Raw genomic sequence first — 23,802 nt, forward strand, 5'->3', positions numbered from 1 at the left:
ATACAATCAAACATTATATCACCCATAGTAATTCTTCATTACACACTTCACAGTTTTAAACATTTGAATGTAACTTTATTAAAACAACCAAGTAATCTGCTTTGAGGGAAAGCAGTTTTAGCAGTCCCTCTTTAACAAGGACTAATATTTTTGCATGAAATAAAAAGTTGTGATCAGAACTGAAGAAAGAATCTGGGAATAGAAAACTCTGAAAAGATTTAGAAAAATTTCTTTCAGAACTGCCGCAGTCTGGCTGGACAAGAATAACTGAGCCACCACAAAGCCTTGTAGGTTCAAACAGCAACTACTTTATTTCAACTCTCACTGGCACTGCACTCACGTTTTTCTGCCAACGCCACCCACGCAGCCCTTCCAGAAACCCCCCACACCAGAAATCCTGCCTCCGGCAATTCCCCAACCAATGGGAACTCTCCTGGAATCCCCACAAGAACTCCAAAGTAGCCGGTGCCCCGAGGCATCAAGAGCCGCCCCATTGCCTGATGGTAAAGGTAAAATATACAATACAATCAAGCCAGCATCACAGCAATTATATATAGCTTAACTCAAATCATCATCTAAATTGTTCACTGGCTTCACCTTTCAAACATTCCCTCAGGCAAATGCTAGGCATCATTATGACTGACCTGGCTCTCAACACAGAACAAAACAAAATTTCAGATGCTTTAGTTGCTTTCCCCCTTAGAATTTTATCTGAACAAGAAAAGATCCACTAGAGTTTCAGTAACTCAGAGTCTGAGGTTTGAGCAGTGACATGAAGGGCCTGATTCACTTTTCTCTGAATTAAACCACAAAAACACTGTTATCAACTTACTTTCAGGTGAAAGTAGCACACATTTCACCATCCGGAGTGTTGCCCAGTCTGTGTGGTGCATTTTGTCCTTCTGCTGATAATTATATTCACTGATGGCCCTCAGAAGTGTATCTAATGAGAGATTTTGATGTTCTTATTTTTTATTTACACTGTAATCTCAGCAGATGCTCCTGCCATGGATCTTTCCAAATGGGATACTATTCATTTTAACCATTCTGCCTTTTCTCTTTGAAATATTGTTGTGAATTTCACTATATGAAGTACTCAACTGATTTCCTTTCAAAAAAGCATGATTTACAAGAGAGAACCTTTGAAAATGACATTTAAACTCTGTTTCATATTGTAACACCAAGTAGTACATTGCCAGGGAACTTTTATGGATACTTTAAAAAACTTAGGAGGCAGAACTGTTTTCTAAGTTGGAAGATGATTGCTACTGCTTACTCAGGGTTGTTTTCCACTTAGTTTTTGTGCATACTAGTCTCAGTGGCATTCCCAGTGTTCTCATGTAGCCCTATTGTCTGCTTTGGGGCTTGATGCAGACATGCAGGCCACACAGACTGCAAATTTTCTGGAAGCCTTGTGCCAAGGAACTTCCTTTTTGATATTACTTAGGGACCAAAGTATCGGAAGGCGATGCATTACTGGGTATCCCAGTCAGTAAAATTAAAGTTTTGTTTTCTTCCATGTATGAACAAACACACACACACACACACACACACACACACACACACACCACAACACACACACACATACACACTCACACATACACACTCACTGTTGGGCTTTGCCTCTGCAAAGAGCAATCCCACATTATGGTGGCTTTAAAAAAATAATATCAATAGTTTTCATGGTCTCCCAGTACCAATTAGGATTATTATTTCTGTGTAATCACACTGAAGACATTCCAGTGAAAGTCGTTAATTTTGAGCTACAGTTGTTGGCAGTGACAGCACTTAATTGTTGAGTGCCTTCTTCCTTAACCTTCCTGGAACACAGCCAGGTGTGTGATGCACAATTGTCAGAGAAATTATTCATATGCTGCTAAAAAAAACTGGTTTTTGTAATTAAAGAATATTTTGCAACCACATTGGTTACTTCCCTAAGAAGTGAACACTATCCATCCATCTTAACCATGCTGTCCTCTCCTAGTCTGAATCCTGGACGGAGGTCCTTTTGGAAGGCAACACCAGGCAATACTTTTCTCTTTTTTTATTGTTGGTTGTTCAAAACATTACATAGTTCTTGATATATCATATTTCACGCTTTGATTCAAGTGGGATATGAACTCCCATTTTTACCCCGTATACAGATTGCAGAATCACATCAGTTACACATCCATTGATTTACATATTGCCATACTAGTGTCTGTTGTATTCTGCTGCCTTTCCTATCATCTACTATCTAGGGTGTAGAGAGAGAAGAGGGAGGGGGAGGGAGGGAGGGGGGATAGCAGGCAATGCTTTTCTTCAAAGACAAGGTGAATGTGTGAGGAAGCCTGAATGCACAGAGCTGCCTTTATTCAAAGTTGAGGCAAGACAGGATAAATTGTCCTTGGATTGAAACATGACATGAATGGGAACTAAGGCACAAGTCAGATGGCCATATCTTTATGGGCAATTCTTTCTGCAGTAGACTCTGAGCCGGCAGGATCTTGCCAGTTTCTTAAACCTGGGGACTAGATCAAGGAAAGCAGTGTATTCTTGTCCCTGAGGCAAAAAAGGCTAAGAGCTGGGTGGAAGGAGGACCATTCCATGTGCTGTTTCATGCTGAGAAAATGCTTGAGCTGTGCCCAGGACTTAACTGCTGTGACTCAGGGTGAAACTTGTAAAGGTCAAGTCCTCCATAACTAATCTCAGTGGATGCCAATCCATATGCCCATCTGCAGCAGATGGTTGTGTCCTGCAGCAGAATGAGTAGATGTTCTTTACACCTTGGCTCATGCCATATTCTGGCCCCTCGTAGTGCACAGCCATCTGGGGACTTGGTCAAAACTTTTGATAACCACAGTGCTTTTCTATAAGTTGCTTTTTTGGGGTGGCTTCTCAACTTTCCAGCTAAAATCACTGTCATAATCACTGTATGTAAGTAGTTCACTAAATTAGTCAGAGGACACTTTGGATTTGTTGAAGGCACATTCCTTCAGATTCCCAGATGACTAGTGCTATTACATCAAAAGAATTTTATAGCAACAAGATTAAGCTTACTGGGGACATGTGTATGAACCAGAAAATTTCTGGGTCTGACACATGGAAAGTTCCTTCTGCAACAAATAAGTGCAAACTCCATCCAACAGGAAACCACAAAATGCACAAATCTTCAAGGATTGTAACTTGGAGTCCAGTTAGAGACCTTCCTTCTATAGAAAATGAAGGAGTACATTTCAGATAGAGTGATTCTGCTAACTTGTGGGCCTGAAATACCTTAAAATATACACCACAAGCACTTCCACTAGGATTAAAATTAGAAATAAATATTCATAGGTGCACTTCACTCAAATCATCAACCATCAGGAAGAGTCCCAGAGCTGAGTGTCTAAAAAGTATGCTTCTCTAGCATAGAGAAAATCATGGTGTATAAAAGACACTAGAACACTGTTCTCAACAACAGAGAGGGTTGATGGTAAGCCATGCTTCATTCACAGGCACCCTTGCCTGTGCTGAGTGGTGGCTTTAATTTTCTGTAGAATTTTCCAGTTATAAGCTTAAGCCTTTCAACTCCCCCATTTGCCCCAAACTCACCTTGCTACTGCTTACTAAGGGTTGTTTTCCACTTAGATTTTGTGCAGACTAGTCTCAGAAGCATTCCCAGTGTTCCCATGAAGTCCTATTGTCTACTTTGGGGGCTTGAAGCAGACAAGAAGGCAACACAGACTGTAAATTTTCTGGAAGCCTTGTGCCAAGAGTACCTTGAGTCTTTGCTTTTAATGAATTGCCATCCATGACAGATGAGCAGTGCACTCTTTTGGTGTTTTCTAGAAGGAACCACCTGCTTCTTTTCTTTTTCTTATTTTTATAGCATTTAAAAAGTAATGATTACCAAACTTCCCCCACCCCCCCCAAAAAAAAATTAATGAGTAGTTCTTGTCAACTAAAATGTTCTAGTGAAGCTCACTGCTGCTCTTCCATTTCTTCTTAATTTGAATGAACAATATCTCTACGTGCAATTACTATGGGGTGTGTTTAAAACATGGGACAATTTGCCCATACTCTGAAGGAAGTTACCTCCTTATCACATGGAAGAACTGTCATAGAAGAGTAATGCAGTATTATATTAATAATTTGCAGACTAATTATCTGCAATTATGAACAAATTATTAGTTTTAAAAAATAAATGGTAAATCAGTCTTTGATCATTGTTTTGATTTTTTTTGTTGCTGTTGTTTAAATGTTTCTTATCATACTTTTAAAGCTGACAGAACTGATTAAATGTTGATTATCTTGAAAGTATTTTGAAGATAGCTTTACAATGGCCTGTAAATTGTGCATATATATGTAGATTGATACATATTCTTGATTTGAAAATATGGTATATTATTACTGGTTTTATACAAAATACTGAATAGTAAAATTGTATAATTACATAATTAAAAGTATTACGCCCCAAAATGGTAGTGGCATAAGTTGAGGAGTCTTCTAAAATGTTATTCAAAAACATAACCTGATTTTATTTTAAATAATAATCATTTATTTGTTATAATCATTAAGAAAATTTTTTACCTTTTCTCTCTCCAAAAAATTTCCATTCCTTCTTAAAAAGTAAATTTTCATTTTTATAGTTTTTATACCTTCCCTTATTATTGGGTAGTGATAAATAATTTATTCCCTGCTCCACTGAATATTTTAGGGTTTGATGAGAATACATTCTTGAAAGAAATGAAAATATCAAGTTATTCCACTTACTACACTGTGATGAATATGCTCCACAAATATATGAAATTTTACCAAGCTGGGGAAAATAGCCATAAGCAGTATGAAACAATTTCTGATAAATTAGAAAAGTGAGGAGAAAAACATATCAAATGTTAGAACATTAATTAAAATAGTCAAGATAAACATTTAAATTCAAAATTTTAAAATTCCTCAAGAAAAAAAAAATTGGATAGGACCAAGAAAAATAAATGAGTCATTTGTATAGATACTTCTCTTTGGTTAAAAGTTAAATTCTTATCAGATGTTTTCCAGAAAGGAATTGGAGGCAAATACACATTATATCACCAAGACCCTGAAACTTGGCTCATCACCTATCAGCAAAATTCATTGTAGTCTAACATTTTTGGAATAGTTAAAGAAATTTGCCTACAGTGAAAAATTTGCTAAAATGTAAAATTTGTTTAATGCAACTACAGACTTGTTATTCCCATGTCACTAGTGTTCTCTTTGATTCACGTGCTTACATTAACAAGAAAAAATGAAGTTTTAAAACTCATTTAAAACAGTATATTCTGTCTGGGTATGGTGGTGCATACCTGTAATCCCAACAGCTTGGGAGGCTGAGACAGGAGGATCACAAATTCAAAGCCAGCCTCAGCAATAGCGAGGTGCTAAGAAACTCAGTGAGACCCTCTCTCTAAAAAAATACAAAACCAATATATTCCATCTTACTCCATTTTTTCTAATTATTGAGAAAGTGGATATAGCATTTTAATATAACTCTGGATCTTTATGAAAATTACTAGATATTTTACTTGTGTTGTTTCACCCAGTACATTTGTGAAAACTGCAATTTAAGAATAAACATTGAGGGCTGGAGATGTGGCTCAAGCGGTAGCGCGCTTAAGCGCGCGGCCCGGGTTCTATCCTTAGCACCACATACAAATAAAGATGTCATGTCCGCTGAAAAATAAAAAAATAAATATTAGAAAATTCTCTCTCTCTCTCTCTCTCTCTCTCTCTCTCTCTCTATCTATCTATCTCTATCTCTCTCTCTCTCTGTCTCTCTCTCTCTTTAAAAAAAGAATAAACATTGATGTTCAATTTTCTAAAGCTATCTTAAAACAAAGAGTATTGTGCTGATAGAAGTATGAGAATTTTCTCAGGGTTCATGGAGAGACTTACTAGGCAAGATATATTAGCTTTCTGATCTCCAAAAGACCCCAGGATTCATCAAAATTAATTTCAGTCAGCCACACTGGTTTATGTCTGAAATTGCAATAACTCTGGGGTGAGGCATTACTATTGCAAGTTCAAAGCAATGTTCAGCAACTTATTGAGGCTCTGAGCAACTTAGAAAGACCGTGTATCCAAATAAAAAGTAAAAAAATTGGCTGAATATGTGGTTCAGTGCCTAAGTGCCCCTGGGTTCAATGCCTGTTACCAAAAAAAAAAATCAGTTTAAAACAACACTTAAGACACAACTATCTTCATCATTTCATCATAATTATTTTCTTAACAAAAAAACCTAACAAGTGATAACTATTTTTATTGTCCCACAGGAAATACTTGGCAGGAATTCCTCAGGAAAGAAAGGTCCTTAAAATGTTGCAAAAAATCCTTTGATACAACATAGTTCCCCTCATAGAAGACAGGTAGAATTGTTTTATGTGTGACCAGAAAGCAATTGTTGAAGTGTCCCTTCCCACGATATACATTATAGAAAGAAAAAACTTTAAATGGTTAAAAACACCCTTTTGAAACTTTCTTTCTGTTATACAGCGCACTTAATGTTTTTCAAGCTTTAAATGTAAATAGGAGAAATCTTTTTTTGTGTGTGTCCTGCATTTTATAAGAAATTCTTTTAATACGATAATGATCTTACTTTATGGAAGGTAAAAATGTAATCGAAGACATCAAACATATCTCTATTTCCTTCACTGAAGTGTATAAACAAAAAAAAATAGGGGGTGACAGATTCAATCTGATGTAAGGCATAGTTCACTATGCCTTGCATCTGGCACTTGTAAGTGTTTCTGTTTTACTATTATTGTAATTGTCTCTGGATATCTTTTTTATTGCCACCAAAATAAAACAAATAAATAAAAACAAAAACCCATAATACACTCCCACATACAAACACAAAGACCAAAAAAAATTACCAAAAATTCTAATAAATTTAGGAAAGAAGTTGGATAAGAATAAACCAAAAGGTGAATGAAAGGAGAAAACCATAAAATAAGCAGAAGACTGGGGGTAGGACGTGACAGGGTAAGATTGGGAAAGGGACATAAATGTGCACTTGAGACACCTAAATGTCAATACCTGCTAAAACTGGGGATCCAAATATGGGCTCTCTGTGCTTCTGAAACAACCATGTATTGCTACTTGGTGAAGGAGCAGAGCCTAAAGTTCTCTGTAGTAACTACTCAGTCCTGATTGAGTGGTACAACAGCAGGCAGAAACAATACATGAAATAAGGGGTAGGACTTGTTCCAGAAGAAGTTCATTTCCAAACAGAGGCTTTATTTCCACACTGGCTGGACCTGCAAGCAGCAGCATGGCAACCCAATCCACATTTTTAGTAGTTGAATAATTGCTCACTCTAGAACTCCCTCAGCTTCTCTGTAAATTTTAACATTTACATGGTAAAAGTTGGAAAAATATGTCTTTGAATTATCCAACAATTTTAACTATTATGCAAAGTTTATATACTAAAAGGTCATACATTGTAAAAGAAATTCATATTCTTGAATATGGTGAAGACAGATACCTACAGAGAATAGAAACCACCAAGCACTGGCCCATGGCTTCCCAAGTTTCTGAACTCTCTCACTTTCTGTACTCGCTTTCCTGGGGATCAACAGTTCAACAGAGTGAGGGCAGTCCATGGACAGTGCTTTGAGCTGTGTTTATACTGTTTTCTTTCCTAATGTCTGTGATATTATGAGATTAATATTTTTAAGAGGATAAAATTATATTTATAGTGTATGTTATATGTGTATGTCCAAGGCCCTGTGTTAAATCTCTGTCATCAAAAATGTAAAATAAAAACAGAAGAGAGATGGGCTTGGTGGTACACACCTGTCATACCAGCATCTAAGAGGCTGAGGCAGGAGGATCATGAGTTCAAGGCCAGCCTCAGGAACTTATCGAGGCCCTAACCAATTCAGTGAGACCCTGCCCTGAATAAAATATTAAAAATGGCTGTGGATGAATCCTGAAACCTAGAAGTCACAAAGTTAATCTGCAGAAATGCTAAACCCAGGGGCTAAATGTTTGTAGACTATGTAACTCAGGAGGTGCCTGAGGACCCAAGGTAGATCTGATAGGGATCCATGCCAGGGCTTAGGACAGGGAGTAGGACACTGTGCTGCTTCCAAGGAGCTTTCAGTTAGTGCAGAGTGCTTCAGCCCTGGCACTATTGATATTCTGGGCTGTCCCAGCTGTAAGGCATGGCATGTGCATTGCAGGAGGTTTAGCAGTGTCCCTGTTATCTACTCACTTGATGGTAGTAGCACCTCTGCATAATTGTGACAAGCAAAACATTGCCATGTGTCTCCCCACAGACAAATCAACTCTATCATGAATGACTGGCATAAGACAAAATATTAATAATCACTATTAACAAGAACTATAATATGCCAAGTAGTGAGGAACTTTAAAATTCTCATGGAAAGATAACATCCATGGAAATTTCTATATCCTGACAGGCACAGTGGTTTACACCTGTATTCCCAGCAGTTTGGGAGTCTGAGGGAGGAGGATTGAAAGTTTGAAGCCAGCTTCATCAACTTAGTGAGACCCTAAGAAATTTAGCAATACCCTGTCTCTAAATAAAATATATAAAAGGACTGGAGATGTGGATCAGTGGATAAAATACGCCCTGGGTTCATTTCCTGGTACAAAAAAATAACTTGTGTTTCTTGCTGGTCACAGTGGCACATACCTATAATCTTAGCATCTTGAGAGGCAAAGGCAATAGGGTGACACATTTCAGGCCAGCCTCAACAACTTGGGAAGACCCTGTCTCAAAATAATAATAATAAGAAGAAGAAGAAGGAGAATCAGAATAGGCTGGGGATGCATCTCAGTGGTAGAGCACTTGCCTAGCATATGCAAGGCCCTGGGTTCCACCCTCAATACTGAAAATAAAATTACATATCCTAGGTGATACTTATAATCAGAAGGAAAATGATAAGCGATATCTATACTGTTCCATGACTGTGAAACTGCTCCCAATTGTATTGGGATTCAAAAATGACCAAAATCTATCCAGCAGGATATTTTATTGAATGCTCACAATAGTCTTCCAAATAGTTATTATAGTATGTACTGAGTGGAAAATAAACCAGAATACCCAGAAACATTATTCCTTTCAATATTAAGATGCTGAGGTTGATGCTTAATGTCTCCAAGGCTCACGTCACCATCACCACCACCCACATCCACCAAAATAATACTATCTATGCAGGGGACACACATATGTATCAACTACCTACTCTTCTAAGGTCATCAAATTATTTAATGCTCATAAATCTCTATGGTATCATTCCATTTTACAGAAGGATAAGAGAAATTGGAGATTTAGCCAAAGCTAAAGTGTTATAAATTGGTAGGTGAGGAATTTTTCACTGCATCACAAAAGTGGTTCCTCTTTCCAGCTGCACACACAGGGAGAGAGACATTCAATCCTCATCATTAATAGTTTCTATCTGTGCAAATTTTCCTACCCACCAGATTTAATTTGTAACCTCAAAAATCAATGCTCTTGACACTTTCATGGTCCTTTTTGAATACACACAGAACCATGAAAACTTTTAGCCACCAAGTGTGCATGTACCCACCTAGATCATGCCCCACCTTCTTATTATTTCATGGTCACTATCAACATCAAGCAGCATTGATGGTGCAGGACTGAGTTATGCAAAACACATAAGACAGGCTACAATTGGGGGCATGCGAGATGACCATCAATAGATAAAGCTGCCTGGGCATCACTGATGTGAGGCTAAAATACTGACATGACAGTCACGTTACCCAGAGTGAGAAAGATGTCAAACCCTTTCCAGCAGCTCTTTTTTTTTTTTTTTTTTTGGAGGGACCAGGGTAACCCGGGATTGAACTCAGGGGCACTTGACCACTGAGCCACATCCTCAGCACTATTTTGTATTTTTTTAGAGACAGGGTCTCACTGGGATGCTTGGCACCTCACTAAGTTTCTGAGGTTGGCTTTGAACTTGTGATCCTCCTGCTTCAGCCTCCTTAGATGCTGGGATGACAGGCATGCACCACTGTGCCTGGTCTACCATGTACACTTCAGGGTAAGAAACTATCACAGGTGAATCTGTAGGCAGCTATGCAACCTTCAGAGGTGTAATAGCTCTACCCTTTGCTTCAGGCCACTATAACGGTCCACCATTAGGTAGAGATAAGCCCTGGACACCACTGCCCTTTTCTTCCTGACCATGTCTATCCTCCGTAGTGTATGCCAGATGGATAACACAACCCAGATTGATGTGGCAGAAATATCTACAATGATCCCACTGAGAGAACAAAATATCAACAAAGAATGTGTCCTACATTGCAGCGTCCTGATGGTTCACAGTGAGAAGAAATGCCATTTCTTTGCCTAGAATGACCAAAGGGAAAAATAATCTTCAAATTAAGACCTTTTCATTTTAAAGGCACTGATCTACATTATTTGGTGACAAAAGGATTACTCCTATGAAGAAGAGGGCCCTAGGGGGTAGCTTGAAAAATAACTCAAAAGTGTACAGTTGGGGTGGAGTATGAGTGTCTGAGTGATGGAGGGGGCTGGGAATGTGCTAGGGGTGGTGGTGCATACCTGTAATTCCAGCAGCTCAGCGGGCTGAGGGAGGAAGATGTCAACTTTAAGGCTAGTATCAGCAATATAGTGAGGCTTTAGGCAACTCAGCGAGTCCCTATCTCAAAATAAAATACAAGAAAAGGGCTGGGGATGTGGCTCAGTTGTTAAACACCATTGGGTTCAATCCCTGGTACAAGAATAAAATAAAATAAAATGGCTTGTATAGTGTAAACAATGTGATAAAGGCAAGTGTTTGGTTCCTCAGAATTCCACAGTGGCTGATTCCAGGGAGAAAATTAGCCATAAGGTAACACTTAAATATGCTTTTGGAGGCCCTTGTAGACTCCTGTATGAAGAGAGTGATGTATGCTTGGCTCATTCTGGGGAAAGAGGGATGCCTGTGGGAGAGAAGACACAGCCAGGAGGAGTGTGTGGCTTTCAAGGGGTAATTCTGGACACTCAAAGGGAGTAACGAACCTATTTCCCCGACCTACAGCTGCACCTGCTTGCAAATGGGACAGAGCAAGAGGATTTAGTCAAGTTTAGCTCTGATTTAGACTGTGCTCTTGTGTGACTTTTTCTAACTTAAGGAAACTTCAGATTAGCAATGTTGAAATTTTGCTGAGAGGTGACAGTATAGTTTTGAGTCCACAGCATGAACCCTGAAGCCAGGCTGTGTGGTTCCCCTGGAAATTCTGTCACTAACAACTCATGTAACCTTGGGCTAGCTTCTTGAACTCTATGAACTTCAGTTTTCTCCTTTCAAAAGAGGTTCTATGCCAGGCATGGTGACACACCAGTAATCCCAGCAACTCTGGAGGCTTAGGCAGGAAGACTGCAAGTTCAAACAAGCTCAGCAACTTAGCAAGGCCCTAATCAACTCACTTATCAAGACCCTGTTTTTAAATAAAATATAAAAAAGAGCTGGGGATGTGGCTCTGGTTATAAAAAAAGAGCTGGGGATGTGGCTCTGTAGTTAAGTTCCCCAGGGTTCAATCCCTGGTACCAAAAAAAAAAAAAAAGTTACAGTGATGTTTAAATGAACAAATATACCTAAACCACTTAGCACAGTACCCATCACACAAGGGTTATTAATTAGTTGTGTGAGTTTATAAGTTTGTACTGGCTGCAAAGAGTCGTATGCTAACATGTCTACCCAATTCCAAACTGAGTGTTATCAGTCATTACAGCAATAATTTGTTATACATTTATCAGCATATGGCACATCAAGAATTTTAATATGTAACTAACACAGACTAGTTTATGTCAATTCTTTGCTTTTCTATAGATGACATAAACATTTAGAGGTTGTCCCCTAATCCTCAACCCACTAACCAATACTCGTGCTCTTCAATCTACAATAAAAGGATGCCCACAGGAAGTTAAAAACATTGTATTAAAATGCATTCAATACACTTAACCCACCAAATATCAAATCTCAGCCTAGCTTGCCTTAAACAAACTCCAGTGGTGTGAGTCTGCTGCAGAGCAAAATCACTGATGCCATACCTCTTTTTGTTGTGAGGGGGTACTGGAGATTGAACTCAGGGACGCTCAACCACTGAGGAACATCTCATCCCTATTTTGTATTTTATTTGGAGACAGAGTTGCGCTGAGTTGCTTAGAGCCTCGCCATATTGCTAAAGCTGAACTCGAACTTGTGATATTCCTGCTTCAGCCTCCCAAACTGTTGGGATTACAGGTGCAGGCCTGCACCCCTGTGCCCAGCACAGAGCTCAATTTATAACACAGTGTTGTAAAGCTCATGGAATTCAATGAATATTGAACTCAAAGTGAAAAAAAAAAAACAGAGTGGTTGCCAAGATCTGCTCTCACATCATTGTAAAATTGAAATATTTTAAGTCAACCCATCATAAGGTGGGGGCCATCTCTATTTATGGAGTGCTATCAATCTGTCTAGCACAGACTCGCTCATTATGGGGTACAGAAATATCCTGAAGGTCCAAATAACAATCTCCCTAACCTATTTCACAAAGATAAAGCCATGAGGAAGAATCAAACTCACGCCCACTCCCTGCCCATCAACCTCTGCTCATCTCTTAGCTTAAAGGAAGAGCAAGCAGGAATCTGTCACCAGCTAGCTGGGGAGCATTGCTTTCTCTGGAATCATGCTTAGTACCACCAAACTTTATCAGCTACTGTTTGTTTCCTCCCCCAGGAACCTCAGGTCTTTTCCCAGATAATGTGGATAAATACCGCCTGGCCCTGAGGCTGTATCATCTGCTGCTCTACCTGTACTCCTACTATATACAAACCTAGCAAAACCATCATGGACCATAGGAGGGGCACACAGAACCCCATTCACAATCTGAGTAAGAATGTATCAGGACTCCAGAGTAAAAATGTATCAGGACTCCAGAATGTGTCAAATTGCTTTTTCTACCACTTTCTACACTAGGGGATATTCATTTCACCCTTTTTAGCTGTGTCTTATGATGTAAGCTACTTGAAATTGTGCATGATACATTAATCACAATATCTAAGGATTATAGAGAATATATTCTTCTAAGCACTTTTTCTAACTCCTCTTTGCAACCCTGTGAAGTATGTTGGTAATACTGCACTTGACAGGAGGAAAATCTGAGCTTTAATACATTAATTTGTGGGCTGGCATTGTGGCTCAGTGGTAGAGTGCTTGCCTAGCACAAGTGAGGCACTGGGTTCAATCCTCAGCACCACATAAAAATACATAAACCAGATAATGATATTGAGTTCATCTCTAACTTAAAAACTATTTTAAAAAATGTCTCTAGTAAGACTCTAACTCACACAAATATGCACATCAAATGTCTCTGTGACTTAAAACTGCTTCCTAGCTGGGAATGCCTGTAATCCCAGCAGCTCAGGAGGCTGAGGCAGGAAGTTGGCAAGTTCAAAGCCAGCCTCAATAACTTAGCAAGGCCCTAAGCAAGTCAGGGAAAACCTGTCTCTAAATAAAATAAAAAAGGGATGGGGCTGGGATGTGGCTCAGTAGTTGAGTGCCACTGAGTTCAATCCCAGGTACAAAAAAAAAAAAAAAAAGAAAGAAAGAAAAAGGAAAAAAAAAAAAAGAAAAAAGCTGTTTTCCAACTCCCTTCCTCTTAGGTAGTGAAAAATTTCACATGTATTAGAGATAACTTTTTTCCCACTTGAAAAGTGGCTGCAGCATCCTTCAGAGCAAAAGTACTTCACCTCCCCAAAAATGTGCAGCCATAAACCTGATTCACTAGGAATCTGTGCCTCAATGAAACCTGAGGGGGAATGTGATCATACTTTCCAATTCACAAAATGTTTTTATGTCATCTGCACAGTCAAATGCAAAGAAAAAAACTGAGGGTTATCCACACAACAGACAGCAGGCTTTAGTGTGAAAATCCCAGCTCCTATCCCTGCCCCCCCCAATAAAAATTTATGGCAAGAACTTACATCAGAAACTGCAAGATTCTTGCTGAAACTGTATATGCTAACCATGGACAAACTGTGAAAAGTGATGACATGTCTAACCATTTGCTTGAAAAGTCACCAATCTTGTTTGTGTTTACCAGTGGCTAATCTGCAGGTTACATCAGTTGAGGTCACATTGACTTTATACACCCATGTGTAGAAGTGGAATTAAAAAGTTACATTTAGCTGGGTGCAGTGGTGCACCCCTGTAATCTCAGCAGCTCTGAAGGCTGAGGTAAGTGGATTGCAAGTTCAAAGCCAGCCTCAGCAACTTAGTGAGATCCTGTCTCTAAATAAAATAGAAAAGGGGATGGGGATATAGCTCAGTGGTTAACTGCCCTTGGGTTCAATTTCAGGTATAAAACAAAACAGAAAAAAACTTGTTTAAATATGTGGATTGATAAAATAAAAACAACAATCATTCTTCATCTTTGAAGAGGGGAGAATCCTTGTAAAAATGCTAAGCAGAGTGTTTGTGAGGGGTGAATAAGAGGGGATTTTCTGGCTTATCAGACAACAGTACAATTCTGCTCAGAAATTCATTTTACGAATTAATTAAGAGATGCTCAGATATTGTGAAAACAATTTCCTAGAAATGGATATCAGAGAAAACAGGTTTGTAGCTGTAACTCCATTCCACTTCTTTGAGGCACAAAATTCTGGTACATTTTCTCCAGGACAAGCACTACCTAGCATTCCAGCTTTTAAAAAAATGATTCCAATTCTCTTTATGACTATGGAATTATAGAAGAAGGGAATCAATAAATCTTAAGTAATATGCCAACAGGTCATGATCAAGTATAATAAGTTCCTGTCTTCTATTTCAGTCTCAATTTATGTTAGGTTCTTAAAAAGTGTTTACAAATATTTGTTTCCAAGCCAAAGGGACATGACATAAGCCCCCCACCCCCAGCTCCATCAGTTGGTGGTAGACAGAGTCTTAGTTCTGTGGCAGGCTTGAAAGTTTCTTTCTTTATAGGATTCATGATATTCTGATTGATATATTTCATTCAGGGTACCCTCCCCTTGCATCCCTTCAACTCTCCCTCTGACCCCTTTGTCTATACTACAGTTATGGTATATGCAGTTTCAAATATACCACAACAAAACCCACTATTCTATATAATTAGCATACACAAAAAATCCCCCCTTTAGAGGGGATTGAGCCCAGGGACACTTAACCACTGACCCACATCCCCAGTCCTTTTCATATTTTATTTAGCAACAGGGTCTCACTGAGTTGCTTAGGGCCTTGCTTTTGCTGAGGCTGGCTTTGAACTTGCAATCCTCCTGCCTCAGCCTTTAGAGCCACTAGGATTACAGGTATGCACAACCACGCCTGACTCGGAACTATAGTTTTTAGGAGAGGGGTCAAGGTACTAGAGTGCATGTTACAAGAGCAGCCCCTTGTTCATCTTTTGATGACATACTTCAGTGTGCTCTCATTTCTAGCAGCCCTTACTTGCAAGGCTTTATGGAATCAGCCAGGTTTTGACGAAGCCGTTACCTAAAGTCACCACCAAAAGGGAAAGGAAAAAAAATTCCAGTGTGCTCTTTGCATTCCCAGGATTATCCCTTGCTCTGTTCCATGTGTTCTCTGGCTGAAAGGCTGCCCACAGAGCAACCTGTTTTATAATTCAGAGACTGGGGAGGCTTCAAGTTGCAAGTCACATATTAACAAAGAAGATTTATCTCATCACTGCAGCCCAACAGATGCAGAAAAACTTCATACATACTGCAGATGCTATAAGTGTGCTCCCAATTTGCTTTTTTGCTATTGGTGCCTAATGGAGAGTAGAAATAATGCCACCAATATTCTAGGGTCACACTACCTAAGGATTCAAGCAGGCTGCTGGGCTCCATCTACAATGATAAAAGGATGGGAAATAAGGAGGAGAGAAATATTCTGAGCCTGTGCTGTCTGATCTCTGCCACAAAACTTCAACCCTGCCATCAGCTGCAAACACGTATGGGCACTGGAGATCCAGTGAGATACTGTGATATTCATTTACTTGTGTGTGGGAAGGGTGGATGAAAAGCTACACATATTTAGAGTTTCAACAATAATTTAAAAAGTGGCATGACATCCTTGGAAAAAGAACTCCTTGCCTCTAAACTTAAAAGACATGGGAAGACAATTGCTTAGAATAAATCAATTTGGATGGGTACAGCCACTCTGGAAAGCAATATGGAGATTCCTCAGAAAGCTTGGAATGCAACCACCATTTGACCCAATTAAACCACATGGTATCTCATCAAATAGTGTGCCCCCAGGCCTTCCCAACCCCCATCAGGATCAGCAAGCTCTCTCTTCCCTTCTATGGCACTTACTGGATTATGCCATGATGAAGTACTATGGGACTCCCCCCAAACATACCCATGTACTTGAGCTTAAACACAGGGACACTCTATGAGCTGCATTCCCAGTCCCTTTTCAAACTTTATTTACATACAAGTTCTTACTACGTTGCAAGGGCTGGCCTTCAATTTGTAATACTTCTGCCTCAGCCTCCTGAGTGACTTGGAAGACAAGTGCCAGGGCTCCTTGCTGGTGGCTAGGGGCTTCTGTCCTCTACTGAAAGAAGCTTCCGGAGGATGAGGATCAAGATTTCCCACAGGGTATCATCCTTCTCTGCATCTACTTATGACATTACCATATTCCTTGTCCACTAGATCTTCTGGGAGGCACCAGCTGAGAAGAAGATCGAGTGTTCTGAGAAAGGGAAGAGCAACCATGTGGATGCTCAGGCACTGCTGGCCTCCTGAGCCTCACAGGGCACTCTTCCCTGGAGTACTGTCATAGGAGGGAAGACCTCTCTTTAGCCTCGGCACCAGTGGCCCTCACCTAGGGGTCTCACTGACTGATCCCTTTATCCCCAAGATGGAGTGTTTCAACTGCATCTGCTTCCTGCAGCCTTACAACACCTCCCATCTGTATGTCTGTGGTACCTACGCCTTTTAGCCCAAGTGCACCTATATTGTGATTGCTGCCCTACCCTGGCTGCCTGCCACCCTGGCCTCCAGTATGGCGTCCTGCCCTCATGCTTATCCTACTGACTGGCTCCCTCTGCCTCTAGAACATGCTCACCTTCACGTTGGAGCATGAAGATTTTGATGATGGGAAGGGGAATTGTACCTATGACCCAGCTAAGGGCCACACTGGCCTTCTTGTAGGTGAGTGGATGTGCCTGTTTTGGGTGAGTCCCTTGGAACTTGACACACTCTGGGGTGTCTACACCTTGTTTATGGCCTGACTATCCTTCCATTTCCCACAGATGGTGAGTTGTACTCAGCCACCCTCAATAACTTCCTGGGCACCCAGCCTGTCATCCTCCAGAACATGGGGCCCTATCACCCCATGAAGGCAGAGTACGAGGCCTTATGGCTCAACAGTGAGCAGGGAGAAGGACTGAGGAAGCCCAGGGTGGGAAACCTGTGAGGTACTTGTCACCTTATGACTGAACCTCCTTGCCTTGCTGCAGGGCCCCACTTCATTGCCTCTGCCTATGTCCCTGAGAGTGTGGGGAGCATCACAGGGGATGACGACAAGGTGTACTTTTTCAGTGAGAGGGTGGTGGAATACGACTGCTGTACCAAGCAGCTGCAGGCCCAAGTTGCCCGTGTCTGCAAGGTATTGAGCCCCCAGCATGAGCCCTGGGAACCCTGTGGGCTGGGCATCGGCTGACCCACTGCATCTCCTTGATATCTGCCAGAGTGACATAGCCAGTGCACACACACTGCAGAAGAAGTGGACCAAATTTGTGAAGTCACAGCTGGGGTGCTCAGTGCCCAACCAGCAGCTCTATTTCAACCAGCTGCAGGCTGTGCACACCCTGCAGGGTGCCTCCTGGCACAAGACCACCTTCTTTGGTGTATTTCATATGTGATGGTGAGTTGGCCAGGAATGCTGGGGTGGGGATGAGCAGGTGTTCACGTCAAGGGCAGTATGTGGGTGGGAGGGCCTGAACCATGCTGTCCTATAGGGACATCCAAGTGGTCAGTGTCTGGAACACTGAGTACTTGCCCCTTTTAAAGGCCCCTGGGGAAAGAAGGCAAGGCCCTGCCTGGTGGCACCTTAGATCTGCCTGCTGGTATATTCTTCTGCCCATGAGCATTTTCTGCTGATCCCTACATTCCTGCAATCTCTGGAGCTGGGGTGAGATGTTAAGGTGGGCATCGGACCTGACCCTTGAGATCCCTCTCTCATTGCAACAGGGGTAATGTGGACCTTTCCTCAGTCTGTGAGTACCAGTTGGAAGAGATCCAGTGGGTGTTCCAAGGTCCCTACAAAGAGGAGGACATGGTTGGGAACCAGCAGGTCAGGACCAGAGCACCACTGGGGACTAGGCAGAAACCAACCCTGGGTTGTTTGAGGAAGTGCAGAAGTGGGGTCAATACACTGACCCAGTACCCAGCCCCCAGCCTAGTTCAGTGAGTCTTTTGGGCAGGAAGTGTTCCCTGTCAGTTCCAGTGGCCTCCCAACAGCTGATAGCTCCCCTGTCCATACCCCTACCCCCACAAGTGCATCAACAAATGGCACCATCACCATGGTCACACCAGTTCTCTGGAGCTGGCTGACAGAACCCTCATCTTCATCAAGAAGCACCCACTGATGGACGAGCAGGTAGAGCCTTCATGGGGCCAACCCCTGCTCATGAAAACACCAACTTCACCCACCTGGTGGCTGACCAATTTACAGGATTTGACAATGCCACCTATACACTGCTCTTCTTTGGCACAGGTAGGTAAGCTCTTGGGTGTGTCTGGGGCTGGGAGACACCCAAGAGCCTCATTCCCTGTCATTGACACTCCCTTCTCCAGACTTTTCCAGGAGATGGCTGGCTGCTCAAGGCTGTAATCCTGAGGCCTGGGGTCCACCTGATTGAGGAACTGCAAGTGTTTGATAAGGAAACTGTGGAAAGCCTTGTGCTGTCACCAAGCAAGGTAGCTAATTAGACTCCATGCACTGCCATTGCACCCACTCCACCATCCCCAAATCAGGTTGGCATGGTTGGCCAGTTCAGCACACCTAAGTCAGCTCAGGGCAAGCCTGGGAAGTCAGGGTGTGTGCTGACAGGATTGGCACTCCACAGGAGCATTATGTATTCCCTGGTCCCTGCAGGGCTGCATTTCCAGAATTAGTCCTGGAGAAAACTCATGTTTTTTTTTAGACACCTCTATGTGGGTCCAGGACTCTGCTTACAGCCTCCTCTCTTATCCTCTCCATACTCGCCAGACTTCCCCAGCTTTGACATGTTTATGGTGCCCTCCCAGCTTTGGTTTCTGCCTAGTCCCCAGTGGTGCTCTGGGCCTGACCCGCTGATTCCCCACCATGTCCCCTGAAGTGTTGTCTTTTTCCTTAACCCTCATACACATTTGCAGCATCCTCTGGATGATGATTTGTTTGCCTTTTGCAGCTATTGTCACTTACAATTGTTTCCCAGCACATGGAGTAATAGCAGAAAGAATATGGGGTTGTGTAAACACTCAGATTGGCAGTTACCATTCAAACAGAGAACACCTTATGCTGTGCTGGTGCTATTGTGAGAGCCAAGGGCACTGAAGGAAAATGTTTCATGCCTTCTGTGTGTATAGCTTCCCTGTTTTCTTGAGACTTGCACCTTCCTTTGCATTGCTGTCTTCTGCCTCTTCTTCATGTGGGCACCTCTCCTGCTTGTGCTCCTTGGGGTCTGAGCAGCCCTGGAATGCATGTGGCCCTACCAACCCTCTCACTCCTCTTCTCCCACAGAAGCTGCTCTTTGCTGGCTCCCGCTCTCAGTTGGACCAGCTGCCCCTGGCAGACTCTGTGAAGTACCACATCTGTGCAGAGTGTGTCCTTGCACGGGACTCCTACTCTGACTGGAGCATCAACACTAGTCACTGTTTGTCTGTGGCCAGCTACTCTGGGTGAGCTGGGTTCTGCAAGGGCTGAGACCAGGAAGGTGTGTGGATATGGTGGTTGGAACCACGCTTCTGATACCCCTTTCCTCTGCCAGATCTCTACTTGTTCAGAACATGGGGATCTCAGATACCATATGCTTTTGTGACCTTCATGGCACTAAGAAAGGTGAGCTTTTTGTGTTCCCCTCCACTCCAGATGGGCTGTGGTCCTTAGGTGGATTTTCCACATCACACCTCCCTGGCCCTTGGTCTCTTGCACTGACTCTGCTACCTTCTCTCTCTGTTGCTACAGTCAGGTGAATGCTGAAAAACATCACAATGGTAGTGGGCACAGACTTGGTACTTCCCTGTCCCTCTCCTCCAAGTTGGCCTATGCTCGCTGGATCTTTGAGGGCCAGGACCTACCTGCAGACGAGCCAGGCTCCATCCACTATGATGCCCATCTCCAAGCCCTGGTGGTGATGACTGCCCAATATCACCATGCTGGGGCCTACAACTGCTTTTCAGAGGAGTAGGGGACATGGCTGGCTGTTGAGGGGTATCTTGTGGCTGTGATAGTGGGCCCCTCAGTGACCTGGAGGTTCAGGCCCCCATGGAATGCCTATGGCTTATGTGGCTGGCTGTGGTTGCCCTGGGGGCTCTGTGCCTGGTGTTACTGGTTCTTCTGGTTTGGTTGCTTTGCCAGCGGCTTCAGGAAAATCTGGAAAAAGATATCAAGGCAGCAGAGAGGACCCTGTTGTACCCGCTGGAGTTGCTCAAAGAATACATCAGTCCCCTTTCCAGCTCAGAAACAGAAGAGTAATTTTGAGATCCTGTTGGATACTAGTACAATTACTAGTATCCAATCTAGATGGTCCCCTCTAGATTGTGCCTGGACACGCTGGGGCCAGCTTGGAATTGGGTTCCTATCTGCACCTCTTGGCATCTCAGGCCTGCCCCTGCCTACTTGAACACTTCTTTCTAGGGCCCTCAGGAACGGGCCTAAGGGCCTGTGATTTTGTTTAGAGACACTTTTGGTTGTTAAAATGGCAGGTGTTGTCTACATCCTTTCATGCCCAGGTCACCTCCCACCCTAAGGACTGTTCAGGCACAGAAGTTCAGTTGTGCTGATGTTGAGAAAGAAAACTTGCCCTGTCCAAAGCAGAGCCCTTCCCCTCCAGGTTGCTCTGACACACCTCTCATCTTGCTCTCCTCAGAACACTGTTGTCACCTGACTCCATTTTGTTTCTTTGTTTATGTATTTTCTAATTCCACAATGATAAAGATCTTTTTCAATTGTATTGTGTGAATTATTCCTCCTTCAAATGATACCTTTTCTCTGGGGTCATTTTGCTTTATTCAGATGTATTATTTTTTGTACTGGGCACTGAATCCAGGGTTGCCACATCCCAAGCCCTTTTTTTTTATATTTTACTTACAGACAGCATCTCCCTGAATTCCTTAAAGCCTCACTAAGTTGCTGAGATTGTCCTTGAACTTGCGATCCTCTGCTATCAGCCTCCAGAGCTGCTTGGATTACTGGTGTGCACCAAAATATGTGGTTTAATTGTTTAATAACAGCTTAATAGTTTTTTTTCAGGGAGAAAGCTGTCCTTTCCTGCCCCTACTCTAGTTATAGTTTAACTAGTCATAAATCTCTATAATGACAGGTTGTTGTTGTTGTTGTTGTTCAGTCCTTTGGAAATCTCTTTTATCTGCTTGTGTCTGCAGCAGTTGTTAAATCTTCTGTTAATCTGATTATTGATCTTTGATGCATAATGTTCTTTTGGGTTTCTTTTAGATGTTCTCTTTTTTATATATATTTTAATTATTGTTATTTTATTTTTGGTTTTTGGTACTGGGGATTGAACCCAGGGACACTCTAACCCTGAGCTACATTTCCAGAATTTTTATTTTTTATATGGAGTCAGGTTCTCACTAGGTTGGTTAGGGCCTTACTAAGCTGCTGAAGCAGGCTTTGATCTCCAGATCTTCTTGCCTCACTCTGAGTCATTGGGATTACAGGCATTCACCACCACACTCAACTTAGATTATAACTTTTAAAAATTGGTATATTGTAAATATACATAATCATATAATTCATTATGCCACATCTGTACATGCCCATAATTTGGTCAATCTTGTATATAATATCCTTAACTTGGGATTTTTTTCTCCCTGGGTTTAATGTAGATTTCAGTCCTATAACTCCAAGTTGATAAGTCAGTGTGTCTGATTTTGTGAGGGAGTTTCTGCTGCTTTTATTGTCTTTGTACATCTATTCAAATGGTCCCTTTTCTCACTTTTATGTTTTGTTCATTTGTTACCTTATCAGGGAGGCCATCCCTGCCCACTGCATTATAGCCCTTCACTGACTTCAGAGCACTTAGCACCACCATTATATGTACATACACACACACACACAGTTTATGCACACAGATATATTTCAGACTAAGCATATATTTATGTATAAGATACACACATATGCATTATTCTTACCTTTCCATAAGCTCCATGTAAGATCCATATAGTATCATGCTGGCCTGTAATCTCAGTGACTCCTGAGTCTCAGTGGGAAGATTGCATGCTCCAGGACAACTTGGACAACTTAGTGAGGCCCTGTCTCACAAAACAAAAAGGGCTGAGGAGTAGTTCAGTAGAAGCACACCCCTGAGTTCATTACATTAAACAAGTTTCTTTAATTTTTCAAATTATTATTTGCCCAAATCTACGAGTTGGAGGTAAATATTGATATTTAGTATTTTATACTAATTTGGGAAGATAATTCTTGACTCTTATTTTATAAGTCAGAAGAAAGAAACCAAGCTTAGCTTTTCAAAAATGGGTTACCCTGACAAAAATGAAATTCTAAACTTGCACTTGCTTCCATTCCCCGAATAATATAAAAGAATTGATTTTACAAGAACTACAAGAAACCTGAAATTCCTTGAAGCACCAGTTTAACAAATTGATCCCCACAATAATTCTGAAAATATTAATTTAATTAAGGCAAATAATTGTGTCTTGTCAAATGGGAATATTGGACCTCTGTTTGTTTATTGTTTTATATTCCAAGGGGCTTCCCAGAAATGTACCAATTTAAAATCTTGTTAATTAGCCATTATTTAATGAGATTAACTATCATTATTTTGGAATACTAAGTATAGTGAAAATAATAGCTGAAGAATATAACTATGCTAAGCAATCAATAACTTGGTTTATTTATCCTAACAACAATGCAAATTTTATAAAGAAAGACAAGAATTTAAAAAAAAAAACAACAATGTTTGTCTGTTTGTTTTCCACAGATACATCACCATGTATCTGTGGAACATAATGCTGGTTAATGTTCAAAACATTTATTGAATGATTGATTGATGGATATAAAACCAATCTAATCATATGGAGGACCTATTTCCTCAACATTATTGTTAATTTCCTCCAGGTTCCATTGGGAACATAGATGCTGCTCATTATTCCTAAAGAAATTGAGATAGAGAACTGGTTAGAAGAGGATATTCATATCTTCTGAATTTACTGCAAAATAGTTTCACTGATTTACAATAGCTATATAGTGAATGAATAAAGGTATTGAAAGAAATGTTACTTGCTGAGAATGAATAACTCAAGGTGCCTTTCTTTGTTTGGGGCCAAGCTCCAGATAAGACATTTACTTTCCTCAACTAAAAGTACCATGATTTTTTTTTCCAAAAATATAATTTATGAAGTGAATAACTTCAAATTTATCAGAGTTCATATTTATCTCAAATATATATATATATATATATATATATAATAAGGAGTTTGGTCAAGGTCAATTTGGACAACCAAGGAAAGAAGTACCACCATTGACAAGATGTGAACATACACTTTTATCCAAACCCATTAGAGTTGCCAGCAACACTGTACTTTTTTATCACTTTTGATATATTTCTTCCACTGTA

At 41.1% G+C, this 23,802-nt stretch overlaps 1 pseudogene; it reads left to right on the plus strand.

Moving 5' to 3' along the window:
- The window catches only part of LOC143389800 (semaphorin-4C-like), a 59,176-nt pseudogene extending 38,495 nt beyond the window's left edge, over positions 1-20,681 (plus strand).
- The last annotated feature ends 3,121 nt before the right edge of the window (positions 20,682-23,802 follow it).

Source organism: Callospermophilus lateralis, unplaced genomic scaffold, assembly GCF_048772815.1.
Source record: "Callospermophilus lateralis isolate mCalLat2 unplaced genomic scaffold, mCalLat2.hap1 Scaffold_65, whole genome shotgun sequence".
Lineage (NCBI taxonomy): Eukaryota > Metazoa > Chordata > Mammalia > Rodentia > Sciuridae > Callospermophilus > Callospermophilus lateralis.